Source organism: Gopherus flavomarginatus, chromosome 1, assembly GCF_025201925.1.
Source record: "Gopherus flavomarginatus isolate rGopFla2 chromosome 1, rGopFla2.mat.asm, whole genome shotgun sequence".
NCBI classification, from domain to species: domain Eukaryota; kingdom Metazoa; phylum Chordata; order Testudines; family Testudinidae; genus Gopherus; species Gopherus flavomarginatus.
In genome coordinates, this window is record NC_066617.1 from 288,240,465 (window position 1) to 288,266,342 (window position 25,878).

Here is a 25,878-nt window from a genome sequence, read left to right on the forward strand (position 1 = left end):
TGGGCAAGTGTTCAGCTTGAATCATAGATTATTAGGGTTGGAAGGGACCTCAAGAGATCATCTAGTCCAACCCTCTGCTTGAGTCAAACTGTGGGGGTAGAAAGGATGCCTGTGGCAGGGCAGGGGTATAAACCCCTTGAATGCCCTGCTAAAGGGGTGGCTTCCCCCCCGTTTCTCAGCAGGGCAGCCAGGTGCAGAAGCCCAGAGACTCTGCAAGGAGTTCAGCTGCAGACCCTAACAAGGGCAGGCTCAGGGGAATCAACTGAGACAAGTGGAGCCTGCTGGGCTGGTGACTGGGAGGAGATATAAGCCCAGAGAAAGGCTCAGTGGAAGGCTAGCCAGGAGAGAAGACAGAGGGACTGCAGCGCTCTCTCTACCGACTACAGGAAGTCTCAGGGGCTGAGAGACCCAGGGATTGATGTTGGGGAAATTGGGGCTGCACTGAGCACTGTAAATAAAAAGACACAGGTGAAACAACTGAGAGAGGCTTTGAGACCCCTTGTTTGAGCAGCCTGAGCACAGGGATGAGAGGGAGAGAACCTGTGCAGACCCTGTGTCAATGCCCCATGTAGATCCATCCATTATTTCCCCCCCACCCTCTTTTCCAGTTCACTTGTTCACTGACCTTTATTCTTATGTCTACCCCTCTTTGCCCCTGAGTTTTCACCAGCACCTGCAACAAATACAAATGGCAATCTTAGCAATTCCAAGGAACCTGTTAACTCCATTCCCTTTGGGTAGTTTGACGATGATGGGGGCTGGTTTACACTGGTCTTTCATGGTATGGAGATTTGTAGCTCTGAGCCTAGGCTTTGCACGTTAATTTATTCCTCCTAGATGTGGGGGAAGAATTCTTAAAAAGGAGAAAAAAGACTTTTATTTAACTTGATATCATAAGGGAGCAGAAGAAACATTACAATTCCCTATTTCTCTAAAACACTGATCAGAAGAAAAAGTCATGACTTGTTGAAGCTTTTCAAAACACAGCTGCCTAAGTCCACCTCTAACAATTAACCTTTTTTTTACCTGCCAGAGAACTTGCTAGCAATCATTCTTGGAGATGACACTTGTCATTTGAAACATCTTACTTTTTGTTACTCAGTCTCTCAAAAGATGCCTGTCTCATCTATAACAGAAAAATGAAATAAGCCTAAGAATAAGTTACATTTTAGTTCCTATTTTCTCTTAAAAGTTTTTTCATGACTGTCAAAGAGACTTTTGTCAGATTCATGTCCTGAATGCCACCGCAACATTCAGAGACTTGGTTTCAGCCCTGAATGTTGTAATCTGTGTGACATCTGCTGTTCGCATCTGCTTATCACTTAACACAGCAGAAAAAAATATAATGCACAATCTTGTGTGTTAACAAATGGATTCTTCCAAGGCACCCCATTGGGTTAATCCACCTGTTGTGGTTTGGCGTAAATTAAAAGATTTATTCTAACAGCTCAGTAGTGGCTTGGAATAGTTCCTCCCTGTCTGCGTCGGAGGGAGGCCACTACACCTCACTATGCCACCTAATGGTTGAGAGCCGATCAACAGGGGATTGGCATTGTAACTCAGTAAAGAGTCTGTAGCCAGCCCTCTGGCTCTGGTGGGCCGCAAACACAATCAGGCTCAGCCGCTGGGTGGGGTCAGCAGTCAGGCTCAAGCCCTCTGGCTGGGACAGAGCAAAGGCAGTCTTTTGCCCGGCTCCCTGGCTGGATCCAACAGCAAACAGTCTATGGCCCAGCTCCCTAGCTAGGAATGAGCAAAGCAGTTGGTGGCCCAGCTCCCTGGTGTGAGCAGACAGCAAACAAATGCAGCAAAGAATCCTGTGGCACCTTATAGACTAACAGACGTTTTGGAGCATGAGCTTTCGTGGGTGAATACCCACTTCCTCAGATGCAAGATGCATCTGAGGAAGTGGGTATTCACCCACGAAAGCTCATGCTCCAAAACGTCTGTTAGTCTATAAGGTGCCACAGGATTCTTTGCTGCTTTTACAGATCCAGACTAACACGGCTATCCTCTGATACCAAACAAATGCAGGCTGTCTGGCCTAAGGTAGGTAGGCTGCAATCCCAGGGGTGGGGTTGGCAGCAGGGGGTAAGGGGACCCGAGCCCACTCTACTCCACTATGTCCCACCCCAGGGCCCTAACAGTGGTGGGGAATCCTCCAACTGGGTCAGCAGGGATCCTGCTGAAACACGCTGACCATGACTTCAGCAAACACAACTGGACTAATGTCCAGTTTCCCTGGCTACTTCCTACCCCTACCTGGTAGTAGGGCTTTGTTGCTAATGAGCCTTCAGGCTCTTCAGGGTACTCTGCAGCCAACAGTTCCAGCAGCTCCTCAGGGTATTCACAGGGTAGCAGCTCCTCCAGATATTCGCCAGGTGGCAACTCCTGTATATTCCTCCAGAGGCAGGGGTTGATACAGCTCAGTCCCTGTTTCAGGGGCCATAAGAATGGCCATACTGGGTCAGACCAAAGGTCCATCTAGCCCAGTATCCTGTCTTCTGACAGTGGCCAATGCCAGGTGCTTCAGAGAATATGAACAGAACAGATAATCATCAAGTGATCCATCCCCTGTCACCCATTCCCAGCTTCTGGTTCTAGCCCCTGCTCTTGGTTGCTAAATCCTGTTGGCTCTTCCTCTGTACGATCTCCATATTTCATACTTCCTATCCCTACCACCAAATTTTGGTCCATCCCCTTGGTCATTTCTCACCTTGATTACTACAAACTTCCCTTCTCTGGTCACACCGATTCCTGCACTGTACCTCACAAGTCTATCTTCCCCATCAACTTCTTCTACCATGTCACCTCCTTCCCCACAATATGAACCTCTGCATTGGATTCCAGACTCTCCTCTTGTTATTATAATAGTGAGTTATGCTTCATTGCTGGGGTAACTATTTCAGTGTTAGCTCAAAGAAAAGAGTTATATAGAACCTGATTATCTTGCAAGTGTAAATGAGAGCAGAATCAGGCCTGCAGTTTTTAAAATCTTTGTGATGGTAGGTACTATAAGGCTGTAATGTACACCACTATGTGCGGCTTCTTTAAACAACCTTTTTATAAATGCAGGGGAGAATTGACTCCTTTGTCCAATATTTTCATCTGAATTTGTAAATACTGAAGCATAGGACTTCTAGTGGTCAGGAATTACTTGGCTGAATAGGTATATTTGCCCAGATTTTGTCTTTTTAACTCTAGATGTAAAAAGTGTTTAGTGAAAGTAGTCAAAAAATCCATTCTAGGGTTAATTCTTGAGAAAGTAGCACAAATACATTAAAAGCAAGTGAGACAAACAGAAATCTACGTTTACATAACCCTACAATGCATCATAATGAAGTTTTTATTTCCATACCTTAGAGTCTACTTTAGCAAATATCTATTAAGGAAACAGGGCTATCCAAAGAACAAGTGTTCTGTACAACAAATCTGCCAAATCATACATAGAGTAACAACATAATGTAGCTATCTTAAAAGATTACCTATTAAAGGAATAAAGTCCTCAACCACTGCACACCTCTTTCCCTGCTAAGGAAATTGCAATAATAATTAGCTGAGTTGATAAGAGAAAGGAGTTTGTAGTGAGGTCCCTCTGATGCAGACAGGGAGGAACCATTCCCCGCCCCAGGTGGGCAAAGCCAGGGCAGGCCTGCCCCTTGTGACGGAAGCAGAGAGGCAGAACAGGAAATATAAGAGATGGAGTCTCCAGCTTAATTGAGGAAGAACCTGGGAAGAGGTCAGACACTGCTGCCTTGCTGCTGGCTATATGCTATAGCTAAGGTCTCCGTGGCAGTTGGAGGTAAATATCTACATGTCAGTGGAATTCTCCCTGGCTGATCATTTCAAAGGATGGTTGACATCATTCTACCATGTTTGTGTGGGCTCTGTTGCACAGAAAATTTTTTGATTATTGGCAATTTTACTTACAATCTATATGCAACTGGGGTAGATATAAGATAAAAATACCAATTTTTTATCTATATTGCCCTCAACACTGCATTAACTGAGCCTCACTCTTCTCTGCAAAAGTCCGACATGTATATCATGAAGTAAGCAAGCCCACTTGCTCAGACACTGAGGGAGGCCAAGGCCTGGCCCTGCAATTGAATCCACATGGACAGATCTTTGTACTTGCATGAAGCCCAATTGGCTCTGCATGGGCTGAGGGGTCCACCCACATGTATCCAGTCATAACAGCCAGGCCTTAGAGAGCTTTTCTAGTCAATAAAAACATGCTTTACGATAAATAGAAAATAGAGCAGTTGTTTCCATCAATTGTCAAATTATTCAAATAATTTCCCTCCCATTGTTCATCCTGCAACATCACTGAGCAAACAATATTAATCAAATCATTCCCAAATGTTTCTCTGTAAATCTGCAAACAGTTAATTCATGAATGAGTCTTTCCATTATTTTAGTACTTAATGTGAGCTGAACTATTCCTTCTTTAGTTGGATCTTCAATACAGTCCTACCTGAAACCTATGCACTAGCCCAGGGTATAGTAGACATGGGTGGACTAGAACTTTCACCGCTCTTTCTCTATATTTATTATGTCACATTGTTTACATGCATATCTGAACATCAAGTGGAAGGGGTGTGTGGTATAAGTAGGCTGGTTCAGTTCTCACCACTTCTGCAAAACACAGCAGTTGTTTTGACTATCTCCACAGCCTATCAGTAGAGGAGAAAGAAAGCATTGATTCAAGAAATTATAAATGGGTATTTCATCTCTGTCAAACATGACAAACGCTACACCTGAACTCAGTTGATACAGAGCTGGCATAATTTGCCAGTGAAATGGGGCGGGAGATGGAGGAGGGTGAAGCTCATTCTAGTTCCTGACATCTGGTGACACCTCATTGAAGACTAAAGATAAGGAACAAGAGACATTATGTGAGCTTTCTTTATCCCGTATAGTCAGAAGGATGTTTACTTCCACTTACCTGGTGGCTACATATCAGGAGTTCCTCAATATCTGACCTGAAGCAAACAGACCTTTTTATGATGTTTTTGTCACCTCATTTCAGCTTTACATGCAGTCTCCATGGAGTCTGAGAAGCAGGCGGATGTGAATGGTTTTGACCAACAGGTGATCTAAAATGCCCAGGGCAGGAAGATAGCATTCCTCCTTGTATAAACATACTTTTACTGAGTAATGTAGTGGCAGAGGGAGAGGAAATGAAGACTATGATGGAGAGTAACAACTGGTTAAAGCTAAAGTGGCTTTAACAAAGGGCATGGGAGAGACTGAGAATGAGAAGAATGCATAAAGAACTATATCATAGAGATTAAACAGCCAAGATTACTCTTGTTTTATATGACTGGGCAGACAAACAAGGCCTCTTTAAGCCAAAGGAACGTTAAGCAGCAATTTAAAATTTAATAAAAAAGGTAGAACAAACAGTAACAGCATTTATTTTAGCAGAGCTCCTTCAACCTCACTATAGTCTAGTTCAAAAATTTCTGACCTTCTACTGAACCACTGACAGCAGGGTGTGCTGCCTCTGTAGAACCATCTGCGATAGGCCAAAATAAACAGAATGTGCTTGGTGTGGAGATGTTGCCTTCCCATTGTTAATTCTGGTCTCTTCTTCTTCTATGCTCAGCAGCAAAATCCTGGAATATATATTTCACTTTTTTCTCGCAGCTTAGAAGCTGGAGATATTCTCCTTTAGCCCCAGATAGTCTGAAGGCCAACATTTTCAAAACTGGATGCCTGAACTGAGGCACCTAAATCCATATTTAGGCATTTAAGTATGTGGCCTGATATTCCTCTCCCCTCCCCCCCATGAGCTAATCACTAGCTGCTCTTCAACACCTTAAGCACAGCACCTCTGAACAGCAGTTCACTTACTCAAATGCCTAATTGTGGCTTTAGATGCCCATCTTTGGGCACCTAAGTTTGAAAATTTGGGCCTAAAGCAATTAACTGTAATTTAGTCTGGCATTGCCCATTGTGGTTAGGAGAGTTTTATTGTTTTTTTTCACATAATCATTAACCAATGATCATTTCAAAGTCAGACATTTTACACCATGATGTAATTCCTTGTTAATATCTCAAAACTAGACAGCTTCATTCAGCTTATTTGACACATTTTAGTGCTGCTGCAATACTTGATAAGGAGAGGGTGGGGAGGAAGAGGTGTGAGGGAATGAGCTGTGAGTGTTTGCACAACCCTTTTTTTTCCCAGCTCAAGTATGTAAAGTGAGATAAATGGTCAAACTGCAGACATACTGTACTCAGCAGGAGCCAAAAGCTGCTCTCTGGATTGGCAGTTCCAAAAGCCATCAGCACCGGATCCTTTCAGTAATTTCCAGCTCGGAAATGTCCTTCCTTTGCTTGTGACAGACATAAACCAGCTGTGCTTCGAGAAAGGGAGAATAGAGAGAAGAAGAGACAGACCGGCTGGACATGAACAGTAACAAACACTGGAACCAGCTGCAGCCTGCAGGTCACACTTCCACGTCAACATAAAATGTTATTTAATATTTGCCAAACACTGAAGTAATTCATCACAAGATATAAGTGGATCTATAGTATCTGAAATTGCCTGTTGAAGATTAACTGAACGTATCATTTCCAAATTGATGACTTAAATGAGAATTAAAATAGTATGAGCTTTGTAGGAAAGGCACTTATTCAATCTGCAGTAGCAAAATTCTCATGCTGGTCAGTCTCAACAGCGCAATTTAGAAAATTCAAATGCTAGAATATTTGTATTCATAAAGAAGAGGGGGCTGTAAAATACAATGGCAGCCTGATGGAATTCAGCTGAGTCTGATCAAATATATGCAGCTGCTACTGACCAATCTAAAGAATGTATAAGACAAAACTACTGTAGAACCACAGGGTGAAAGAGGAAGATGATTATTTTAAACATGGTGATGAACTGGTTTTGAACCACTCATTGCTGGCCTCTAAAAATATCTGGTTTGCCCAGGGACATTCCTCAAATGAACATCATGGTCCAGTTCAGGGCCAATCAGAGTGGCGGGCCAGGAGGGCTTTTTATCTTGGGCCTCAAGCTCAAAGGGGGCCTCAAATTTAGACACTTGTTAATTTTTTGGCATTTGATAAGTTTCGCAACTTGTTTTTATGTGTATCCCTATTGGCCCAAAATGTGACACACTCTCAGCTTAGAGCTGCAAATTTAAGCAAATCAGTGATGTGATTTGGTAAAAGACATATTTTTGTTGGTAATTGATAGAGATTTTGTCATATTAAAGAGTAAAAAATGTTCATAAATATTAATAAAATATATTGATTCTGATGGCTCAAGATTAGACCATGTGTCGTCTTTTTTTTTTTTAATTATGCCCTTAAAAGCTGGAAGTGGTCCAGGCCTCTCTGGACCTTTGAGAGGGTCTGGTCCAGTCTTTGCAAGATGGCTCTTCTAAGGATAATATTGGAGCACATTACTGTAATGCCCTGGTGTTGTTTCATCATCACTCAGCACTACTGCAACAGCATGGAAGAAATTAAAAAACAACACGAGACCATAAGAAAGAGAAGGGAACATACAAGAGATTTAATAAGAGAGAAAAAAAAATAAAGCATGATATCTCTTAGCTGAGCTGAAAAGGAGGAGAGAGATGGGCTTGAGACTCTTTGTTAATTATAAGTATTTATTATTTCTGCCTCCCAAGAGAGAAAAAGCATTAACTCTGTCCCGAGGAGTTCATAAATTAAGGGTCAGATTCTGCCTCCTTTTTAGTAGTATCTTACTTTATATATAATCAATGGGACTAATGGCAGAATGAGGTACTATACCACCCAAATAAAAGATAGAAGAATCTGACCCTAAATTAGACATGATATAACAAGGGGGAAACAAGACAGTAAGGAGAAGATGATGGAAGAAAGATTGAGGAGAGGGGACAATTTCAACAAAACGCAATTTTTTGCAAAAATCACCTGCTTGCACAGAAAATTTTGATTTTTCATTGAATATCCAAACACCTGAAAACCAAATAGTTTTCTGTTTTTGGCTGGAAACTGAAAAAATTCAGTTCAGAAATGCTGCCACAGTGCATCATAGGAGCTGTAATTTGGGTGCTTCATATCCCTATTATCCTCTGTGGACTGGGTCCCCCAGCTTTATTACATCTCCATCATCCATTACAGCCATGGACTCCTATAATGCATGCAGTGGCTCTTGCAAGAGGGGAGCTTATGCTGCATCATGGGATATATAGTCTGGCACAGGAGCCCACTCTACAGAGGAAGACGTGAAATTCCCAAACTATAATTCCCACGAGGCATCACAGTATTTCCAAATCAAATTTTTCTCTTTTAAACCAACAGTTTTCAACCAACCTTTCTTAATTTTTCATTGAAACATTGAATGTTTCTATGACGGGAAAAACATTTTCTGACTTTCTCCACTGTTGCCTAGTTTTATGCAGATGTTGTAGCAAAAGTGAAATTTTCTGAGGAACTTAAATGCAGAGAGGGAAGGAACCTTGCAAAACTGTTCAGGAAGGGTGCTCCAGCCATAAGGGGCATGTGATTGGGCAGTTTGTCACTGAAGACAAGGAAAAGGTCTTGGGAGAAGAAGCCTGCATTTGTTAACAAACTTGTTTTTTGTTCCTGTTATTTGTTTGTTAGATCCCCAGCAGCTACTTTGAGAGAGAAGGTTTCCAGTTTTAGACAGAGAGACCTGAGAGCAGGGTTCCAATATAAATTTACCCTCATACCTGTAAGTAGGATCTTAGGGCTTGCGGAGCAGAGTAGGCTGGCTCTTCAGGACAATGGATGAGAAGTTTAGCCATGTAGGGTATACTTGAGTTACTCCAATAGCGGGGAAGGGGAAAAGGCCTGGCTGTCTTTCAGATTACTGTAAACTACTGAGCAATCTGACTTCAACAAGAGATAAAGTTGTTCGGCATCATACATAGTCACAGGAAGCTAGCAAGTATCCACAATAGTCATTATACTATAACTAACCCATATAATGGTTCTCTAATACAGTATTTCACAGGATTTCCTCAATAATTGCATAAGGGCCAACATAGGAGTGTTGTGTAAAAACCTTAACTATTCCTCTAGAGAACTGGATGATTAAAAAAGGTTTTAAACAGCGCAATTAAGGATTTAAAATAATGAAACATGTCAAGGTCACACGATGAAGAAAATTTACAGCATGCAGTGTTTTTTCATATGCCTCTCTATTTTTACTGGAATCGAATTGTATTCATTATGTAGGCTTCACAAAGGAATGTTCTACACACCCTAATGAAGGAAAGAAAAGTTCAACCTTCTCTTTCTGGGAAAGTTCTTAAAGCATATGCCCATTGCTGTAGTTCCTATGCCTGACTCAGGCTAAGGGCTCACCTCCGGCCTTCGTATAGTGCATTTAGTAAAACATTGCAAGGTCTGTTTCTCATCCGAGGTAAAGTATTCCTTTACCTCCTCTACCACTTTATATATACCTTCCTTCCCCTGCTGCTCTCTGCCCCATCCTCCTATATGCCCCTTCCATTAAAAAAAACTATGTATATAGGATGTTACTCTGTCTCTCCTCTCCAAAAAGAGGGGGCAAAGGTTGCTTATATCCCAGTTTTGCTTTCCACTTCTGCAGCTCATAGCCCATTTCACAAGCCCATTTTGCATAAAAGTGACTTTTTAACTTGAACAATAGCCACTGCCCTTAAATATCACAAAACATGCAGAATGCCAGGAGGCATGAAAATCCTGTTTAGGAAGAGACATTTTTCACTAAAAGTACCCATCCTGTCACACAGTTCCAATTAAAGTATAACAAACACAAACCATCCCATTTTACAAACAGAGCTAGTATAATGTAAAAGGGTCCCATCCTCCACCCCTCACTCAATCTTTCCTCTGGCAATTCTCCTGTTCTCCAAGACCAATAGCACTTTTACTTGAAGAAGTGAGTAATGACCTCAAGCCTGTCCTATCTGAAAATTTGGATGATACCTATAATTCCTTTAACTTTGTACTGGCCGGCTTTCCTTCTTTCTGCTAGTAAGAGATCTGATATGACAAAATACTTAAGTGTAAAAGTAAGTGCCCCTTTATGACATTAAGATCATGCATTGCTATTGATCTGTGCACAGAACCTTGTTGGTGGACATAGCACGCACAAAACAAGACTAGAACAAGACCCTTAGTTTCTCCCTGGACCACCAGATCTGATTCACTGCAGGAAGAGTTGATAGCCACTAAAAATGGTTTTCATAGATAGATGCAACAGAGAGTACATAACTAATGGCTCAAAGAGAGGTTTCATAAGACCATTAAGGACCAAGTTCAGATCCTGTTTAGGGAAATGAAAGGCTGTAATAGCCACCAAGTGAATTCTGACCGAACTCATAGAAAGACCTGACTTCTTTAATTCCAGTTGGTAATCAAAAACAGGTGAGGGGGTAAATGAACAGGTGAAAACTGATGCTGAAAACAGCAATGGTGAAATCCCTTCCATTTCTGAAGGTGAATATTTTAATAGAGATCTTTCTGCTGTTTAATAAGGTTTGTTTTACTTCTGATGAACAGGAATCCTCTATTCCCAAGAACCATCAAAAAGCCATGCTCAGAGTCAGAGGATGGCCATGGTAGGGTGGAGAGACAAACTGGAATCCTGGGACAGCAGATGGGCAATGGGCAGGAGCTGCTTTGCTGGACAAGCAGTGAGGTGAATCAGGTAAGGGTACCAGACCTGCCTCAGCCAAGTTGGCACCACTAGAATGACCTTGGCTCCTAATTATTTGATCTTGTTCAAAACAAAATCAGTGATGTCAGAGGATATGCATACAGATGCTTCCGGTCCAAGGGATGAGAAAGGCATCTCCCAAGGATTGAGGACCCAGACCTCCTCTCAAACAGAACCCTTTGCTTTTCCTGTTGATGGCAGTAATGGAAAGGTCCATTTATGGAAACCCCCACATCAGGAATATCTGCCTGAGGATTTAAAGGTTCAGTTCCACTTGTCCAGAGAGCTGTCCAGATAATGTCTGCTCAGATCATAGGTCATGATATTCTGTATGCCTGGAAGTGAAGAGGCTGAAATGAGAATGTGATTTACTACACACCAGTTCCACAGCTTTACTACTTTGGCACACAGGAAAGGGAATTTTGGCCCTCTCTGATGATTTATTTAAAACTTGCAGACCCTTGTTGTCTGTCATGATTTTGATGGATTGTCCCTGATTAATGGAATGAAATGAATGCAGGCATTTAGGAGTGTTCACAACTATAGGAGACTGATATGAAAGAGTGATTCTTGAGGCAGACATTTGCCTTGAACAGCATGTAATCCCAGATGAGCTCCCTACCCCACTAATGATATGTCTAAAGACAAGTTATAGTAATCGTAGGTGCAGGCTGGGTGAAAAGGACTCCGGCACAGACTTTGGATGGATCCTAACTCCACTGAAAGAATCTAACATCTGACAAGGGACAAATATGAGCTTGTCTAATCCATGTTTATTTGGGATCTAAACTGTTCTGAGTCAATCCAGAAGTCAGTGTAGATGTAGTCAGGAAGGTTGTGTTATGAAAGTACTAGCTGTCAGGTGACCCAGCAGCTGGAGACAATTGTTTGCTGTAGTTTGGGGACTTATTTGAATCCTGGTAATAAGATTTGTTAGTGTTGTAAATCTGTCCACAGAAAGGTAAGCTCTGGGTGTTGTGTAGTCCAAAGAAGTCCCAATAAAGTCTATCTGTTGAACTAGAGTTAGAACAAACTTTTCAATATTGAGTTGAAGTCCTAAATTGTGAAAATATTCAAAATAGTTAAGTCCAAAGCTGACTTTGAAGAGTTTCAGGGGGATCTCACAAGATTGAGTAACTGGGCAACAAAATGGTAGATGAAATTCAACACTCATAAGTGTGCAAAGTAATGCATATTGACAAAAATAATGCCAACTATGCATACACAATGATGGGTTCTAAGTTAGCTGTTATCACTCAAGAAATATCTTGGAATCACCATGTATCATCCTCTGAAAACTTCATCTCAATGCGCAGCAGTGGTCAAAAAAGGTTAACAGAATTTTTAGGAACGGGATAGAAAATAAAATAGAAAATATCATAATACCATTTTCTAAATTCATGGTGCACCCAGACCTTAAATACAGTGTCCAGTTTTGGTCACCCCATCTCAGAAAGAACATAGTGGAACTGGAAAAAGTTTAGATAAGGGCAACTAAGATGATTAAGGGTATGGAAGAGCTTCCATACAAGGAGAGTCTAAAAAGATTAGGGCTGTCCAGTTTGGAAAAGAGATGACTAATGGGAGAGATGATAGAGGTCTATGAAATCAGGACTGGTGTGGAAAAAATGAATGAGGAAGTGTTATTTATACTTTTACACAGTACAAAAACCAGGAGTCAGCCAATTAAATTAATAGATGACAGGTTTAATACAACAAGAGGAAGTACTTCTTCACACAGTGCATAACTAACCTGAGGAACCCTTTGCCGGGGAAGTTCTGATGGTCAAAAATATAACTGGGTTCAAAAAAGAACTAGATAAGTTCATGGCGATAGCTCCATAAATAGCTAGTATCCAAGATGATCAGCAATGCAACCCCATGTTCATGGCAACCATAAATCTCTAACCGTCAGAAGTTAGGAAGGGCAGACAGCGTGTATCATTCTAATTCCCCTGTTCTGTACACAACCCCTGAAGTTTTGGTACTGGCCCCTGTCAGAGACAAGATATTGGTCTGGTGAGCCTTTGTTCTGACCCTGTATGGCCATTCTTATTTTCTTTCCAGGAACACGATCATCCGTATTGCACCAAAGACTTCTATGTACAATCTGCTCTTGGACAGTCAGTCATCAAGATATGGTAAGACAATTGATACACATGAGCAGCTACTGTGGCAAAGACTTAGGATAATATCCTTGGTGAAAGATGTGAGGTCGAAGGAAAGCACTCGATACCGGAATTGACCCTGACCAACTACAAAATGAAGAAACCCCTTTTAGGAGTGTTGAAAGGAAATATGCTACCTCAAGACTGTGTGCCGTGAACAAGTCCCCAGAATCCAGTGATGGAATTATAGCTGCAAGGGTTACCAACTTGAATTTTTGTGACTTCGTGAAGGAGTTTGGGAGTCTTAGATTTAATATTATTCTCCATCCCCTGTTCCTTTTGGAACCAGAAAATATTTGGAATAAAATCCTTTCCCTCTCTACTGGACTGGAACTGGTTCTAGGGCCCCTATGCATAGAAAGGATATGGTTTCCTGTCTCAGCAAATGCTTGAGAAAGGGGTCCTTTAAAGGGGAATGGAGAATATGGGTGGGAAAGGTGGAGGGAGACAAAATGGGTGGAGTAACCTGATGTTATGACCTCCAAAACTCATTTGTCTGATGTAATTTGATCTCATAGAGGTTGAAAATGGGAGAAGTGGTCTCCAAAGACAGAGAGGTAATTAGCACCTGAAATTTCCAATGGGAATGTTCTTAACCATTGACCAGACAATCAAAATTGACTCTTTGATAATGAGGAGAGCTGGTGGGTAGTGGTCATAGCAAGAGACATCTTCTTCTGATACCTCAGCCTTTTTTTAAGTGGATCAGCTGGTCTATGAGAACTGAAGAATTGAATTGATGGGATCTCTACCATATGAGACTGACTTTCTCTTACTTGCAAGTGTTTAAAGACCTGAGAGTGGCCCTTGATTCCTTTAACATGCGTAAGGATTCATCAGCAGATTCATTAAAAAGTTTCAGAGTATCAAAACATAGGTCCTCTACAGTATTTTGGACTTCTCCTGGAAAACCCAACAGCTGCAACCAAGATGTTCAGCACACAATGACCAGAGTAGAGATAGACTGAGTTGGCTGCATCTAGGGGGGCCTGCAATGTTGTCCTAACCAAGAGTTGACCCTTCAGTTATGATGGCTTGAAATTGCTCTCAATATTCCAGGGAAGAGGTTCAATGAAAGTGTTTAACTTGTTGTACTTTGTGTGATTATATTTCTCCTTTAAAGTATGATAATTCGCTATTCTGAACTGGAAGGTTGCAGAAGAGTAGCTTTTGTGTCCAAAATGGTTGAGGAGCTTTTGGTCTTTATCACCAAGGGTAGACATGATGTGGTATTGTCTACAGCTATGAAACTGAACAGCTCCAGACTCTCCAAAAATACAATCAAGTTAAATGACGATAAATGAAAACACTAAATTTCAAAACCAGAACTTGAAGCTATAGCTACTAAGCAGAAGGCAGACACTGCCAAAAGTTCTGTCTCAGGTTGTAGAGGAGTTGAGAAGGAACTGAGGGGTGTTCATCTGCACAGCCCTATACATCCTTGCTATGGCTTATGAGGAGTAGGGCGCATGCATGGGCCAAAAGGACACTGCTACCAAGAATCTCCAATCAGTGGCACATGGGGGACATGCGCACTTGACGTGGAGCACCCATGTGGACACTAGTCAAAGAAGAAGAAACAGTTCCTGCCCCCAAAGAGTTTATAACCTAAAGGAAAACAGCAACACAGAGCAATGACATGACATGCTCATGGCCAATGGCAGAGTGAGGAAAAGAATCAGATTCTCTTGATACCTAGCAATCCAGCCACTAGACCATGCTGACATTAATCCCAGAAATCCACTAGGCCAGTGGTCCCCAAACTGTGGGGTGTGCCCCCAAAGCAGGGCATGGAGGAACATTGGGGGGGGGATACGGTGGGGCCCAGGCCACACACAGCCAAAGCCACAGCACTGCCCCCCAGCCCCGCTCCTGGCCCCAGACCTGCCCACAGCTGCAGCCCTGGCCTCAGCCCTAGCTCCCAGCCCGGCCGCAGCTCTGGCCCCAGCCTCAGCCCCTGGCCCTGGCCCTGGCCCCAGACACACTCCCAACTGCAGCCCCAGCCCCAACCATGGCCCTGACTCCCAACCACAGCTCCAGATGTGGGAGTGTAGAGAGCAGTAATAGGGGGTGCATGGTAAAAAATTTGGGGACCACTTCAGTAGGTCATTCTGCTTCTCTATGCATTATATGGCATAGTCCGGTAGCTAAAGCAGCAACTGACACAGAGGACAGTTTATGTCTGATTCTGGTCACTTCCTTACTAAACATACAGATTTGATCAGCATAGAAAGGTTAATTTGCATTAGAGGCTAAAACGTTAAAGCTTAACATATGATAAAAATAGAGGGAAATGTGAAGTTATCAGAATTCACTTTTATTCACAATTAAAAAAAAAACCTCAAAAATATTTTACTATATCCATGTTTAATAGAGGGGAGGGGGGCGGAAAGACAAAGTCTTCAGGCCTGTGGGAGGCCTTTCTTTCCCTGCTGTGCAGGTTCAGCTAAGGGCAAGTAGGCTTCCTTGTCCCACTATATTTGTCATCTCTCGATTGCTTTTTTAAAAATCCACAATTAAAACCACTGTTTTCTCTCTTTAATCTAGATCACTCTTCCAATGAGCATGGAGCCTAACCCCAAGTGAAAGCAGCTGGGTTCAAAATTAGCTTAGTCATTGAATTCAATGTTTAACCCTAAATGTAGCTGTTTCCTAATTTTAAAATCCTTTACTAGCGCAACAAATATTGGTTCATCAGAATGGTCTCTAGAGGGAATAATTCACACAGATTTAATCAACAGCTGAATTGACTTTATTTAGGTCCTAATAGTCTGTTTCAAGATTGCATACATAGTAGGCATCATTAAATAACAGTACTTCTGTAGCAACGCCTACTCAGCAGCCCATATGATTACAGTTGTTATTGACCTATTTCCGATTATTTTCCTAACAATGACACAAAACCCTTCTAGAGTCCGCCAGAAACAGTAAAAGCTTTGCTACAGCAATACTCCATAGCTTAGTCCATCGAGAGTCCCACTACATTGGTGTAATTTCAGCTGTTGGGGTTAGTGTGTGGGTTGCTTGTGGGGTGTTGGTGGCATGTGATATGCAAGTCAGACAGGATGATCTTATGGCCTTAAATTCTGTTCATTTATAAGAACAGTCATTAATGACATGCAAGGTGAGTCCCAAGAGCCCTTTCTCAGAGTTCAGTTTGTGTATTAGCTCATTTGGGGCTCACCTGTTGGTGAGTTTACCACAGTAGTGACAGGTTCCCTAGATTTATAAATCAACCATATTTAAAATAAAAACTTAACGTCTTCTAACTTTAATGTCTGGAATAGAGAGGAAGGATGGTCCAAGGGTTAGGTTAGTGGCCAAGGCCTGGGTTTCTGATCTGACACAAACTTCCCGTGTGAATTTGGGCAAGTCACTTTGCCCCTCTGTATCTCAGCTCCCCAGCTGTAAAAAGAGGAGAATAGTATGTCCTTATCTCACAAGAGGGGTGTGAGGTTAGATACATTAAAGATGTGAGACTCTCAGAGAACATGGCACTGCCCTCTAAGCACCTAAGATGGAACTTTGCTACTGGGCAGCAATTAGGAAATGAGTACTATTTTTCAATTTGTCTGAGTATTGTGTTTTCAAAAAGTCAGCCTCTGCTTCACATATCATTTGAAAGAGCAATGCCAAATCTTTTCTTAAAACAACCTCTCCACCCGCCCCCCCTTTTGTTCCATGTTCTATGTTGCAGAGGGACATCTTTGACTGTATTGTCCTTTAAAGGGACAGATCTTCCATTATTTCAAGGTTTTGAACATTTCCCCAAAACACAAGCTGTTCTCTATCCTATAACCTGCACACTTATATCCAAAATGTCCTGCATGCGCCTAAAGAAAGTTCTGTGTTACAATTACCATAGCAACTGCTGTCCAAGAGCTGCCTTGGTATTTGGTCTCCCACGGCTTTTAAAATCCTTTTTCTTTTTTGCCAAAGAAAGCTTCTCTCGGTGACCCTATTTTTTAGAATATATTTTTCACTCCCTTAAAAAATAAAGAATCAAAAGTAGGGATGACGGTGGTAATCAGAAATGTATTTGTTAGCTGGTTTTATGGTTCGCTTCAGCTTTATGCATTTTAAAGCTTTTCTGGGGCACTAGGTTGTTTGGCAGTCATGTCCTTTTCGTAGACTGAGGGATATACTCTGCTGCATGCAGCTGCCATAATGTGCTAAGGGTCAAATTCAGCCACCAGGCACAGTGGCAGTCCTTCCACCTCCACATGGGATGCGACAGCAGCAGCCACTGGGAGGTGCCTTCAGTGACTCCTGGAATCTTCATTCACTCAGCTCTGGCTGCATTGCTCTCATTTACTTCATTGCCCTAGGCTGCTGTTTGCCTTCCACAGCAATGGCTCTGCCTCACTCTCTCTGCTGTCCTTTCTACCTCCCTTCCCTTCAGCTTCCCTCCCTCTTTGCCCACTATCTTATTTCAGCCATGACTTTACTGAGCAGGCCAGAGGGTAGAGTGATGAATTTGCTAAGTAGTGAATCTGTGGCTCTTCTCTCTCCTGCACTATCTAGGTGGGCTGCAAACTCTCCAGGGCAGTCTGAAGAAACTTGCCTTTAAGGAGCCCATCAGACTGTTGGTACTGTACAAATAACAAACAATGATAAAAGCCACTTTCCAGATGGACAGCTGGTTTTGAAGCACTGAACTACTGAGACACCCTTATGATTTGTAATTAGAGTCAATGCCTCTTAAACAAGACACACTTATGTAGGTGTTAGTTTAAATGAAAGACATGGCCAAGAATTCACATCCTGAAATTTATTTAATAAGGATTAATCTCCACTTTATTGGGATATTTCCAATATCTCAAACTGGATAACAGAAATGGCTGGAGAAGGATTAGCAGTTTATCACCACATAGTGCAATCTGGGGTTTAGAGCAGAGCTCAGATTCAGCTAATCAGCATTGATACAATTTCTATCCGGAACATTTCTGCTGGTGCCTCCAAGCAGAATGAACTTTCATTCCTTAAAAAGCAACCAAGAGTCCTGTGGTACCTTATAGACTAACAGACTTATTGGAGCATAAGCTTTCGTGGGTGAATACCCACTTCGTCGGATCTATTCACTCACGAAAGCTTATGCTCCAATAAGTCTATTAGTCTATAAGGTGCTACAGGACTCTCTGCTGCTTTTTACAGATCCAGACTAACATGGCTACCACTCTGATACTTGCATTTCTTAGTTTACTCATAACATATGTGAAAAATGTTTAGGAGCTTGAAAAGTCAAGCGGATTGAATCAGCCCTAACAATGACAAAATCATAGCATCATCTGCATCTGACTCTAACCCGCCAGCCAAAGTAACTGTGTGAGAGGAGCAAGCACTAGGCGAAAGATGCCCTCCCCATCTGTCACCTGCATGAAGGATCAGACTGTTTGGACTTACGCTTAGACGCATCATCAATGAACTTGGTAAGCAGTTACAAGAGGGCACAAGTAGTTTCAAATTGACAGGTAGCTGGTTATCATGTGCATAGGCAATCAAGGCTGGAACTGGAATCAATGGGGTATCACAAGTGTAACAGGAGAACTGGGCTAAATGTGTTTTCACATGACATGTACAAAGTCTAGCCTGATAGCCATGAAAATCAGTAAGTCCATAACTGTGATATGATCAACGGCATCAAACCCACAACCAAAATCACAGAATACACCAGGCCTTAGGGAAAAAAATGCTTGTCATCTGCTGGCTGTTTACTGGCTTCTGTGAAATAAATTGAGAATTTATGTACAGATCCTACTGAATAGGGCATTACTTATTACTTGGGTCACATTACAATCTCATATTTAAACACTGTACCTGCCCCAAAGAGCTTGCTATTTAAATTGAACTGGAACAAAATGAAAGTTTGAAAAAAAGTGCATGGAAATGGGAGCAGGTCAGTGGAAGGCTTGATGCCACAGGGACCTGATTCTGATCTGATTTACACCAGCCTAAATCAGGAGTGGAGCTGCTGGGATCACTGGAGTTACAACGGTGAAAAACCGATGTGAGAGCAGAATCAGCTCACAGGTGTTCCCATCAGTAAACTACTACTGTCACATTGGATACTGATTGGCATCTTTGCTAGTATTTTCAGCAGAGGACCCGAGGACTGAACGGATATGGAGACTGACATACTTCCTTTCCCCCCACAGGTTGTCGTTTCTGAAGAAGGTTGATATGCAATAGCAATAGCAGAGCAGAATGATGAAGTGTTTATTGACCTTGCCAATGCTGTACCTGTTCTGTAAATAAATAGTGGAATTCGGTCATCATGGCCATCAAGCTAATTTCTTTCCAGAGCATTACATTCACTAATTAGGCCTAAATTTTATGACGTGACTAATGATTTTGGGCACTGCCATTTTGGGGTATCTAGCTGTGACACTTTATAGGGGGCTGATTTTCAGACATCAGGTGTTCAGCACTTTCTACAAATCAGGAAATTGTAAGGTGTCTCAAGTTTGGTACCCAAAAATTGAGGCACCCAAAATCATTAAACTCTTTTGAAAATACAGGCTTAAAATGTAAGAAATATCCATGTATGGCCCCTTCCTGCTCCGTTTGTAATCCACTGGAGTTTTGCCATTGACAATAATGGAAGCAGGCCTGACTCCACAGGCACAAATACAATGTTAGAAATCTCCCCTAATAAATTAAATTTTCCTGATTCTTTGTCCTTCTCTAAAATGTTTGGAGCATGTAGAAGATTTTCAGTAAGGTCCCTGATAGCCAAAACAATTGGCAGGAAAAGCCTGAAAGCCGTTACTGCAGCATTCGAACATTAGCCCTACATGCCAGTATCTCAGATACTCTTGCTTTTATTGTATTTCTGGCTGTGGTAGCTTTTTATCCTACATCATCAAAGTGTGGCTTAAACAACATTCACTTTGCCAGTGCCAGATTCATAGATTCATAGACTCTAGAACTGGAAGGGACCTTGAGAGGTCATCGAGTCCAGTCCCCTGCCCTCATGGCAGGACCAAATACTGTCTAGACCATCCCAGAGAGACATTTATCTAACCTACTCTTAAATATCTCCAGAGATGGAGATTCCACAATCTCCCTAGGCAATTTATTCCAGTGTTTAACCACCCTGACACTTAGGAACTTTTTCCTAATGTCCAACCTTAATCTCCCTTGCTGCAGTTTAAGCCCATTGCTTCTTGTTCTATCATTAGAGGCTAAGGTGAACAAGTTTTCTCCCTCCTCCTGATGACACCCTTTTAGATACCTGAAAACTGCTATCATGTCCCCTCTCAGTCTTCTCTTTTCCAAACTAAACAAACCCAATTCTTTCAGCCTTCCTTTGTAGGTCATGTTCTCAAGACCTTTAATCATTCTTGTTGCTCTTCTCTGGACCCTCTCCAATTTCTCCACATCTTTCTTGAAATGCGGTACCCAGAACTGGACACAATACTCCAGTTGAGGCCTAACCAGTGCAGAGTACAGCGGAAGAATGACTTCTCGTGTCTTGTTTACAACACACCTGTTAATGCATCCCAGAATCACGTTTGCTTTTTTTGCAACAGTATCACATTGTTGACTCATATTTAGCTTGTGGTCCACTATGACTCCTAGATTTTTTTCTGCCATACTCCTTCCTAGACAGTCTCTTCCCATTCTGTATGTGTGAAACTGAGTGTTCCTTCCTAAGTGGAGCACTTTGCATTTGTCTTTATTAAACTTCATCCAGTTTACCTCAGACCATTTCTCCAATTTGTCCAGATCATTTTGAATTTTCACCCTGTCCTCTAAAGCAGTTGCAATCCCTCCCAGTTTGGTATCGTCCGCAAACTTAATAAGCGTACTTTCTATGCCAACATCTAAATCGTTGATGAAGATATTGAACAGAGCTGGTCCCAAAACAGACCCCTGCGAAATTCCACTTGTTAAACCTTTCCAGCAGGATTGGGAGCCATTAATAACTACTCTCTGAGTACGGTTATCCAGCCAGTTATGCACCCACCTTGTAGTAGCCCCATCTAAATTGTATTTGCCTAGTTTATCGATAAGGATATCATGCGAGACCATATCAAATGCCTTACTAAAGTCTAGGTATACCACATCCACCGCTTCTCCTTTATCCACAAGACTCGTTATCCTATCAAAGAAAGCTATCAGATTGGTTTGACACGATTTGTTCTTTACAAATCCATGCTGGCTATTCCCTATCACCTTACCACCTTCCAAGTGTTTGCAGATGATTTCTTTAATTACTTGCTCCATTATCTTCCCTGGCACAGAAGTTAAACTAACTGGTCTGTAGTTTCCTGGGTTGTTTTTATTTCCCTTTTTATAGATGGGCACTATATTTGCTCTTTTCCAGTCTTCTGGAATCTCTCCCGTCTCCCATGACTTTCCAAAGATAATAGCTAGAGGCTCAGATACCTCCTCTATTCACTCCTTGAGTATTCTAGGATGCGTTTCATCAGATATCTCACTTGCCTCTGTTCAGATTAACTTCTTTGAGAAATCCAAAACATTCTGGCACAAACGTTTACTACTGCTTACAAAAATGCACTACAGCCCCTTTCTACACATTCATTCGACCTAAGTTTGTGTGCTTGTCACATGACAAAAAATGGGAACCACTTTTTATTGCAATATAAATGAAATTAATTGGACTTTTCTCATAATAGCCATGATATACAACCCAACATTAATTCAAATACTGGGCTAGATGCTCAGCTGAAACCATTCAATGCTTGACACAGTTGAAATGGGGAGATGGTTACAGCTACCTGATTCTGGGGGCCACTTCTATGCCAGCCCTGGCCATGGTGTAAACTAGAGCAGCCTAAGGACGGCTGTAAAGTACCACAGTTAGCTAGTGGAGGAGCAGTTGAAATGTGGTAGCACTGCAGTCATACATACCCTCCATAACTCAACACATCTCTTGCACCAAGGGGCTGCAGGAGGAGATGGTACAGACAACTAGCAGCCAGATCGGGACTCCTCATCACCCAGGGAAATCCAATGGCCTTCCATCTCCTTTCCTGTGCTTCAACAGCACAAAGAACATCATATTTTTCTGTTTTTTTCCCTAGCAGCCAACCACTCTTGATTACATCCAATTCTTTGGCTCTCATCATCTTGGTGAGCAATAGGATACATGCCAAGAAAATCAAAACTCCCACAAAACACAAGTTAACGTATGCTTCTAGATTAAAGTGGCTATTGATTTTTAAAAGATGTGACTAATATACACTAATTGACTGTGTGCACAGCTAGAAATGGGCCACAGGAAATCCACCTGAAAGCTAATGACGCAGAATTGTTAATGTGGCTCTGCAAGAGGGTTGAGAGTTGTAAGGAATAAACACAGTTAATGATCATTTTCTAGGAACAGACAGCTATTAATAGTGCATACACAAAAAGAGTTTTTCCACTTTGTTTAAAGAATCATTGTGGTTTCAAGTACCCTTTTTGTCAACAGAAGTAAGGGCTGTATAATGCAAAGAAACCAACTCTATAGAAAATGCTAACTGGGAGTAAGAAAGGGCTTTGTTATTTAGAGCTGTATTTTTAAATTTTATGCACTTATGTTTTGTGTTTATTATTGTTTTAAAATTAACAATTTAGCACCATGCACACTCTTCTGTAGCAGTCATTACTATATTCAAAGACAATCATGTATTAAAAGTATCAATGGTTTATTTTGGGGGTTAAAGATTCTGCTAATCTGATTTCCCAGTGTCTGTACAAATGCATAAAAATAGGGAGACTAAACAAATGTTTGTTGTTTTTTTAAAAAAAAATTGAACTATTGCACATAAATTTGCTTTCAAGCCACAAATGTCTGCAGTACTGGGCCTGATTCTCCTCTCAGTTAGATTGGTGTAAATCAAGAGTAGTTCTGTTGAACTTAGTGGAGTTTTACCAGTGTGAGTGAAAGGAGAATAAAGCTCTTTGTGCTTTTGATTTTGTTTAATGTAAACTAGAGGGGAGAAAATTGTTTTTAGCCTTGTTCCTTTTTTCTCATATGTGGCATTGGCGAAGTTTCATCCCTTGGAGAATTGGTGAATGTAGGAATACTGTCTCTAATACAAAACACTTGGCCTGTTTTCAGTTCCTAACACATACTCCAGAGTTCATGTTATGGTTATCAGAAAGAATCTATGAAAAACGAAGCTGCACACAACTGCAGATCATCAGCACGGCTTAACCTTGTCAAGTGGGGATGAAACAGGAAGTGCTTTGTGACACTGACTGGCAGAAATACAAACTGATGAAGAAAACACACTGCAGGAAAGAGGATCTCAGACAGTGAGTTAAAGCACAGGATGTTAACTAGAGCAATATTCTACCGTGGCCAAGATCAGAGAAAGTTGACATACTTGTTAGATGTTTCAGCAAAAGAATCAGTTCCAGCAACTTTTTCTAATCTTTCTTACAACACAATTTACCAAAAGGTGGCAGAGGGCAACAGGGGTTGCCCTGAGTGATAAGATTTTTAATTGTACAAATGCCATTCTTGATGTCATAATCCAAAGGTCAATGCAGCTGCAGGCCCTGAACAGATGTGCCCTACATCTGCTAAGTAATATGGAGAAGTGATTGTATGGTCCAAGTAAGGGTAAAAACATTGGAAGATCAGTGGTGCCACTCATGTGGTATTTGCCTCCTTCCCTTCCAATGTCTTCCATGTATTTCTATCCTTCATTAAGAAACCATAGCAAAAACAAACAAAAAAGCCCATATGCACAGTTTATTGCTGAACAAGGGCCAACGTCCAGATGAAGTCATTGTGTGAAGAAAAGTATTCCATGTCTTCAAACTAAGGGCAAAATCTTGCCCTTCTTTGCAGTGGCTGTAAAAGTGACTGGGAGCAGAATGGGTACCAATCACTCAAATGGTCCCTGAGCTTCAAAACACCTTCGAATTTGAACAGTAGTACTGCATCATCGTATTATCAAAAAATGCTGAGAAGTCCTGTTAAAATTTAAATCCAATTGCTAGATCTGTTTGCATAAGTCATATTTCCACATGCAAACACGAAGAAGAATTTGTGGTAGGTCAAGTGGTTTTCAGCTTTTCTTGCAATCACCGCATTCTTTTTTGAGTAAGAAGAAACATTCTCTTAGGAAATTTCACAGCAATAGGTGCAAAGAGTAAAGTCACCTTCAGCTTTAAATAGAATACTGTTTTATTCTATGTGCTAAACCACTCTTCATACAGAGTGTTCAAAATGACTATTACCTTACTTACTCTTTTCCTGTTTGTCTGATAATGATGCTGTGAGATTTAACAAAATGATAAAAGTATACTAAATTGCTGACCACAAAAACATTAGCCGCATGGTTATACTTTGTATTAAAGAATGTTTTCAGGTATTTCTTGTTTCCTAAGTTGACATAATTGTTTCAAATATCAATGTGGCTTCATCTGCAAAGGAGTCTGTGGTCATGATACACATTGGTGCCAAAGACACAGGGAGGCAAAAAAGAGAGGTCATGGAAGCGACACTTAGATTATTAGTAGAAAGGCTTAAGTCCAGAATCTCTTCAGTCCTTCCAGATCCCCATGCAGAACCAACTGGACATTGGAACTTCAGGGTCTCGGGCCTCGTCTACATTAGAAAGGGTTTGCTGATATCGCTGTACTGACAAACCCTTCTTGTGGAGACATGGCTTACCCTGGGAATTTTGTTTATTTGCTGATATAGCTCATGTCAGTTCCCTGAATGCAGCAAGTTATACTGTCAAAAGGACTTGTTTTGCTAGTATAACTGTGTCGACTCTGGGGCTCTTGGCAGTGCAGAAAGGTCGCCAAAAAATCACTCCCCACAACCAACATTGTCATACCAGCAAAAACCTCTAATGTAGACTTGGCGCTAGTGTGTGGATAGGAAGACATTGTAAAGAGAAGGGGGTTAAGTGCATTGAAGAATTTTCTGGGAAGCAAAAAGCTCATACAAAAGGGATGGTTCTAAACAGTGGAGCCAGGCTGCTGGTCCAGAAAACTGACACCTTTTAGGGGGAATACTAAGACTAGGACCTGGCGAAAAGCTGCCAGGTGCTGAGGAGCACACAGGTCAGACAAAGACATCTGCTGGAGATGTTGATAATACAAAGGTAACTCTGTATCTGGTAGTAAAGGGTATGATAGAAATGACAACTGAACAGAAGGAAGGAAAGACAGATTACAGAGGTGCATTCCAGAAAAGTAGCAGGGAGGAAAGCACAAATAGGCAAATGGAGAAAAAATAAAAACTACGCATGTCTGTAACATACTGTGGGAAGCATAAAGCAAACCACCGGGGTATTATAATGCCTGGCAATGGAAGAGAATGGTGACATAATCAACACTTCTGAAACACAGTGGAATGGTTAAGATTAAAGTAATAGTGTACTGCTTTTAAACAGTGTCAGTCAAGCCTGGATGTTTTGCTAAAAGATGGTCTAGCTCACTTAGAGACTATGGGCCTGGTGCAAGAATCACTTGGTGATGTTCTATGGCCTGTGTTACACAGTCAGTCCGCAGAAAGGATCATAGTCTTCTGAAAAAAATCTTTGAATGACCCAGGTATAAATCACCATGAAAGAACAGATTTACTCATACAGATGAGGAATTAGCCATTTACCTAAAAGATTCCACAGAATCTAATGCTTTACCAAATTTTCCTGTCAGTTTATTCAACTTTTATTATAACATATTGCAACACCACCTAGTGTTAATTTACTTATATGAGCAACTCAGAAAATATTAGAATAAGTAAAAAACACACTAGAGTCTTTGTGCAATATATTTTTGCTCTAATACAACATGTACAGAACCCTTCCAGTTAATTGTATGTTTGATCATCAATTTCCTGTCTTTCGCAAGTAAATACTCCCACACAGGAAACACAAATATAGTACTTTTGAGTATAGAAGCTTTCAACCGCTTTTGGTTTATTTTGTGGTCATTCTACATGCTTGTGTTAGTCTCTCCTCTCATAACAGGACCTTAAACCAATCATCTTAATGAGCTTTAATAAAAGGCAATAAACAGTGCTAACAATATAAATTGAAAGTAAACACATAATACAAG

General features: G+C 41.4%; 1 long non-coding RNA gene across 2 annotated transcripts; it reads left to right on the forward strand.

Moving 5' to 3' along the window:
• The first annotated feature begins 2,020 nt into the window (after positions 1 to 2,020).
• On the forward strand, positions 2,021 to 20,411 carry LOC127050561 (uncharacterized). Of its 2 annotated transcripts, XR_007774253.1 has the most exons (4): positions 2,021 to 2,046; positions 10,519 to 10,666; positions 12,743 to 12,816; positions 18,999 to 20,411. It is a non-coding gene; the product is annotated as an uncharacterized LOC127050561 (long non-coding RNA). The 2 variants fall into 2 exon arrangements; XR_007774252.1 differs by lacking the exon at positions 18,999 to 20,411 and having other exon boundaries at positions 12,743 to 13,715.
• The last annotated feature ends 5,467 nt before the right edge of the window (positions 20,412 to 25,878 follow it).